We start from the raw sequence: 6,762 nt of genomic DNA, 5'->3' as shown, positions 1-6,762 counted from the left end.
TTCCTAAAAGTTAGAGAGGGGGAGAGGAAGGGAGGGAGCGAGCGAGTATGCATTTTCAGTACTCACTCTGCATTTGTTTGTATCCTCCTACTTGCCGAGATTAGAGGAATACCTGTGTAGTGCTGCTTGATTATGATTTCTGCTGAGCCTCAGAATAGGTTCTGGTATTTTTTTAGGTGGACTGCCAGCTGCCGATCTCGCTGTTGACAGTAAAAGCAGATATGCTCCTTGCTCACTGCCATTAGCGCTGACCATGACCCTTCACACCAAAACCTCTGGAGTTACCCTGCTGCACCAGATTCAAGGCACTGAACTGGAGACACTGAGCAGACCTCAGCTGAAGATTCCCCTGGAAAGATCACTCAGCGACATGTACGTGGAGAGCAACAAGACAGGAGTTTTTAACTATCCAGAAGGAACCACTTACGATTTTGGTACTACGGCTCCAGTGTACAGCTCTGCTACTCTCAGTTATGCCCCTACTTCTGAATCTTTTGGGTCCAGCAGCCTGGCAGGATTTCACTCACTGAACAATGTCCCACCAAGCCCAGTGGTGTTCTTGCAAACGGCACCCCAGCTCTCATCCTTCATCCATCATCACAGCCAACAGGTACCTTACTACCTTGAAAATGAACAGGGCAGCTTTGGGATGAGGGAAGCTGCTCCTCCAGCCTTCTACAGGTAAATGCTACAGATAATTTGTCTTTCTTCTTTAAGCAGATGAACTGAGAAAATTAGAATGTGGAAATCGGTACGTCCTGATCTTTTGTTTTTGTGTAAAGGACCATGTGATTTAATTGACTCATGCATGATATCTAGACCATAAAAAATACTGTAAAAAAAAAGCTGTAGATCAGGGCTCAGTGTGACTGTAAGCTGTAAATTTTGAAAACTCTACATAAATGAGAAACGAATTGGATAATGAGTATAAATGTTTCCTGGGAAAACATGAAATCATAATTGATTAAAGAATGGCAAACGACTTCCCTGTTGTAATAGATTAGAATTACTATCTGAAGTATGCTAAAAAGACTTCCACCATCACACATTTCTGGGTGTGAGTGGTTGGTTGTTCAGCTCTTAGCTGGTAGTAACAGTATTTTTCTCCTCTGGCTTCCTTTACAGTGTGAGAAGTGTCTGATGTAGGAAGTAGGTCAGAAGCACAATATCCTTCCTAATCAAACTGTTAGAGTTGATTCAGTGACAGGATTTCGGTCAGTAACCACCTTCATGAGCTATCCTAAGAGCTGTGTACCTATTAACCTGCCTTTTTATTGGAGGGTGATATATTTTAACCATAAATCTGGCATGCTGCATTTCAAAAGATAAGGTTTTTGGTTTGTTTTGGTTTAGTCCCTCAACAGAAGGGTTATTTTTGTGTGTGTCTTGAAAAGAAAGATAGAAACATCTCTGAAGGGGGGGAGTAATTTTCCTTAGTTTAAATATTTATTGTCAGCTGTGAAAACATTTACCTAATTTTTGAAGTAAGTGGTAGAAATTGATAGAACTGTAGCTTCCAAGAAAATAGTCATACACACCAATACCCAGGCTGTTAATGTTTGTGCAGTGTTAATAGCATAGTTTTGCATCAGATTATACTGGGCCTCAGTGAATCAAAGTGAACAGTTAGGTGTAATTTTTTTTTCCTAAACTCTGTGTGTGTCTGTTCATTTGAGAGATACAGGTGAGTTTGCTAGAAGTGGAACGACTCTGAAAAAATAAAAGCAAGTTGTTTTTTCCCTGTTCAGGGCCAGACTCTGCCAGACTTATTTGCACAATATAACATGTTATTGTGAACAGCAACATTAGGAAGTCTAACTCAGCCCGACTAAGAATCTGGTAGCAGAATCTGGTCCGAAAAAACAGTTGATGATTGCACCTTTTGCAAATGATTAGTCAGTTTTGGGGAGCAGATGGAATAAAAACTGGTGAAATGATAGATAATGGTTATGTCAGACTGTCCAATGCAGTGATCTGTTAACTGAATTGGTTCGAACAAAATGCATTTTAGTGCAACCAAATACAATCCCTCTAGGAAGAGTGAGTACATGTCAGAGCATACCAATTACCTGAGAGTGAAACTGCAGTTTGCACTAGATTAAAGTGTTGGTTTGTGGTTTTTTTGTTTGTTTTTTTTTTTTTTAACATGAACATCCAGTGCAAACCTATGGTGAAAAATGTGTAAGTGACCTTAGATGCGTAACCAGTGGAGTAGTGAGTTTGTGAAGTTGAAATACACAGGCAGAAAATGTACTACAGTCCGGGTATTCTACTTCAGGAGGAATCAAAACCAAGAACCACCCAGAAATAGCAGTTGACCTGTGGAAATAAAGTCCTTTTAAACAGTGACTTGATGTGAAACACTTCAAAATAAAATTAACGTACTTTTTTAGTTTAACTACTGGAGCAAACATGTAAGGCCAGTGCTGGATTCCCCATTTCCTGACGTTTCTGATCAAGGATGGGTGTTTCCCCTGAAGATGTGTTTTAGCCATATGCAATTGATGAGGCATAATGCAGTAGTAATTAGGTGAATTTATGATCTTGGATATGCAGGTGGTTTATAACACTGCTTACAGTGTTATACAAATGATTTAATGGTCCCTTCCAGCCATAATTCTGTAAAGCACATCTTATGTGGTAATAAGAAATGTGTATCAGAGTGCTTACTATGATTATCTTTTGTTAACAGGCATAGTGCTGTGGGAATTAAATTGATAAAAGCTTTGCTTTTTTTTCTTTTCATTTTTGCAAGATCGTATTTACAAAGTTATCACCCTCACAACCTTAAATATTATTGTTGTGTTTTGGCACAAATCCAATCACCAATAGACTGTTAAAAGTAATTTGAATAGGTGTTCAGTTTCTAGGAAATATTAAAATATCTAATAATTGGGTTTAAGAACAAGTTCTTTAAAAAATATTATAATGCATGAGTTTCCAATTTGCTTTATTCATTTGGCTAATCTCATTGGTTTCAATTCAGTTATGGGAGAAAAGGGAGCACGGGGCAGCGTAATCTGGCAATGAATAAATTGATGCTGGAGATTGGAACATGTGTAACTACCAATATGGTGAGTTCCTGGAACAATCTACCAGTAGGACTGGTAAGGGCAAAAATTCTCAAACCAAAAGCCCTAACAAAATTTAAAATGGATCATGATCAGTTCATGATATGGCTGCCTGCTTCTATAAGAAGTAATGTAACCTAAGACCCAGAAAGACTCCTCTGCAATGCTGATATACCTGTCTGTGCAATAGAATTGTGCTGTTTGGCTCGTAAGACAGAAATATTTGCATTGCATCATCCTGTTATACTCTGGATTTGAGATGCAAATGCTACATTCAGTGACAGTGGCTAGGACAATAAATAATCGTAGGTTGGAGCTGAAATTATATTGTGTTAATACTTGTATAAAATGTTAAAAGTCTTCAGTCACAAAACTCAAAACTTACTGTATGTGTTAAGGAAAACTTTTAATGTAATTTGATTTTGTTAATAAGTATTCAAAATTGTGCTGGCTATAGACACGTGTATTAATTCTGAAGCTATATTTTATGTCTTTCAGATAGTGTTTCCTTTTCCAAAAGGCTTTGTCTCTTTTTGCAAGATAATGACAGGCTTCTATATCTAGCTCAGGAACATGATACATAAAGAAAAGAATGATTTGTAGAGTGTACAAAAAAACGTACTAATCTCCTCCTTTCTGGAGTCTCTAAATCGTGGAACACTAGAATATAAGAAAAAAGAAGGGGCTTAATTAATTCATATTGTTCTGTCTTTAACTTGACCCCTTTCATGTCTGACCTTGTGGCTGTTTTTATAGGGAGCCAAACTAAAATACCTTTCCCTTATCTTACAATGTCTGTATCTTCCAGTAAAAGGAAGAAGACATAACGCTAATTACTTTTTAAATTCTCTTAAAATCTCACTTATATTTTATTTTCTCAATCATTTTAATAGTAGTTTTCTTTTTATTAAATGCTGACTAGTAGTTTAGTATTATTACAGGAAATCTTGTACTCAAGGATATTACAGTAAGTTAATTGAAATATTTCTTTTGTTCTTAACTATTAAATTTGAGTTCTGGTCATTTCTGGTTATTTCCTTGTGCTTTTTGGCAGGTTTTTGTTTATTCAGGGAAAAACCAAGAAGCCTTTCAGTAGCTAATTTACCTCAGTAAATTCCTACCAGCAACAGCAAAGGTGAATCCTTTTTGTTCTGCCAGTGTGTGATGTTCCTGTGTCATCTCATGGAGTTTGCGGTTCTCAGATCCGTAGTAAAACCGTGCCTGTATTTCAGGCTCTCTGTAGCCTGTGTTTGGTGCTGCTTCCAATTTTGGCCAAAACCCGTGTGAAAATGGACTGCACCGACCGGCTACCTGACGAGGGAGTTGTCTGTCAGCCTGTAGTGAGGGGCAGAAGCAAGGCAAGTCAGTGTACAAGCAGAAATGCCAAATGAAAAATCATTCATTGCTCCCTCACTTTTAGTGGCTAGTCTCTGTCTGCCTTCTAGTACCTCAGGCTTTAGGTTTAGATTAACATAATGAAGTATTTATTTAGCTTTAGTCCCAATTATCATACTGAAATTGACTCTGAATCATTTTAAACCTGCTATTCCAATGAATATGATCACAGCTTTAATTTTTGATGCGTACTAAAATTGAGGAAGACTGCAAATGTAGATTGATCCCTCTTCCACTGTAATTCATAAATCCATCAGTCTGAAAAATGATTTCTTAACTTAATATGGTTTTTTACCTTGTCTGATTCATTAAGAATCTTTCTAGCTGTTCCTGTTGAGTTCTGAACAAAGAGGATTTTTCCAGATTTTTAAATTAAAAAAATGTTACAATGAATGCAAAATTCAAAGATAATTTTGCTTTTGTTATGTAGTATGAGGTATCCCATAACATGGAGTACTGTGTCATGTAGTGGTTTGGTTTGGTTTGTTTTTTGTTTATTTTTCTCTAAAACATCAATCTGTTCTGAGGTCCTCTCTTGAACAGTTCAAGCGTTCAGGCAGTTTCCTGAACACTCAGAGTGTTCCTGATTTCAGAGCTTATACTGATAACTCTGACAATTTTACAGCAATAGGTGACTGTAATGAAAGAGACAGGGAAACATGGAGTTATCCTATCTCATGGAAATGTTGTAAAGATAAGCCTGTTAAATATTCTGAGATACTCACACATTACAATTATGAGGGACTTGTACAAACCAACTTTGCTGTTTCTGCAGCTCTTCTTATTGAAGAAAAGTTTCTTCACTTCTTTAGCAGATGTAGTTTTTGCATAAACCCAGGAAGTGCTCCGTATACCAAGTCCTTTCCATGTGGATTTAAAACTTGTGGCTAAAACCCATGGTTGTTCAGGCAGCCTGTGTGGCTGAGGTTCGTCGGATTAAATGTAGACACCTAGGTCTTTATTCAGGTTTCCACTCCTTAGGCATCTGGTGCCATTTGAGAGGCCGTAAGGTCAGATGGGTCTAGCAGATATGATACAGGACCTACTGTGTAGCTCTATCTTTTTGGAGTAGGAGGTGAGTTTCAGTGAGGGTCATCACCTAGAACACCTCAAATGGCATGCGGCATGGACAACAGGATCAAACCTTCACTTGGACCGCCACCTTAGTCTGTGGAGACACAGAGAGAACGAGGCACTGGAACACACACTTTGTCCCTTTCTAAGGTACCTGATTAAAATAGACCAGGTGCGTTAGGTTCTGAAGTGCAAGTTTCTCTTTCTATACTATAAAAGATAGCTAAAGTGACTCATTCTGGTACAGATATCTACTGGATGAAGATGGATGCCCAGTGATGTCCAAAGTTACGTGAAATTAATCTCACCCATGTCTCCTGTTTCTAAAGAGTCAAAGTGGTCACTATCTGTAAATTTCCCTTCAGATAGACACTGCAGCCTGTCCCCTGAGAGGAAGATGGAGAATTGACTCTGTGTCATTGGCCTTGATCACTCTTGCTCTGAGGCTATTGAAACAACAAACACTGCTGGCCGTATCTGCTCTGATAGGGAAAGCATTATTTACTGGCACCAGTTCCTTCAGCAATTGCAAAGTGAACGTCAAATGCCAGCATTTTTTATTAAACCAAGAGAGGCTGACCAGAGCTGAGGCATAGCTCCAAACAAGCACAGAGGAGTCCTGCAACTGAAGTGCATCCACTTCTAACAAATTGAGATTTTGGTAATTTGATATTGTTGACAATGAGACACTGAAAATAATCATGAGCTCCCTGATCTGTCTGCAGGGAGTGTTCTGTTATCTATTCAGGCATCAGAACTGAGATTAGAGCAGAGATGCTGTCCTTCAACATTCTCATTTAAAGTGCTGCTTTCCTTGCATTCGTTAAGGGGGCTGTTTGTAAAATTTGCTCTACAGAGAGGAGTCACACCTGAGGTTGTACACTCTCCCTGTGTATTTGGGTGGCCTTTCCAGTGAACTGCAAAAGGTTGTAATTTACCACAGTTCATTAGGAACCCTGATCAATGTGACACTGGGCAAGGCAAGGCATTTCTACTTTTCTGCCAAGCTCAGATTCCAGTTGCTGGGAGGGTTCTTACATCATCTGACTCAAGATATTTCTTCTTCTGGTGCAAGAGTATGAACGTGTGAGATACTGCTTGCCAGAGTTAACCTACCACATACTTACAGTGATACCTGTTAGAGACAAGAGGATCATAAATCTGTAGGATAATCTTCCTTGGCAAGGTATTGTAACAATATTGGATTCAGCAGTGATCTGGG

The 6,762-nt window shown here is 38.6% G+C and overlaps 1 pseudogene; it reads left to right on the top strand.

The window, feature by feature from the left end:
* Positions 1–253: 253 nt before the first annotated feature.
* On the top strand, positions 254–685 carry LOC104169005 (annotated as a pseudogene).
* Positions 686–6,762: the final 6,077 nt, after the last annotated feature.

The sequence above is a fragment of the Cariama cristata genome, unplaced genomic scaffold (genome assembly GCF_000690535.1).
Source record: "Cariama cristata isolate BGI_N322 unplaced genomic scaffold, ASM69053v1 scaffold10261, whole genome shotgun sequence".
Classification (NCBI taxonomy): domain Eukaryota; kingdom Metazoa; phylum Chordata; class Aves; order Cariamiformes; family Cariamidae; genus Cariama; species Cariama cristata.
The sequence above is the reverse complement of the archived record's forward strand: the minus strand, read 5'-3'. Positions and strand labels throughout refer to the sequence as shown.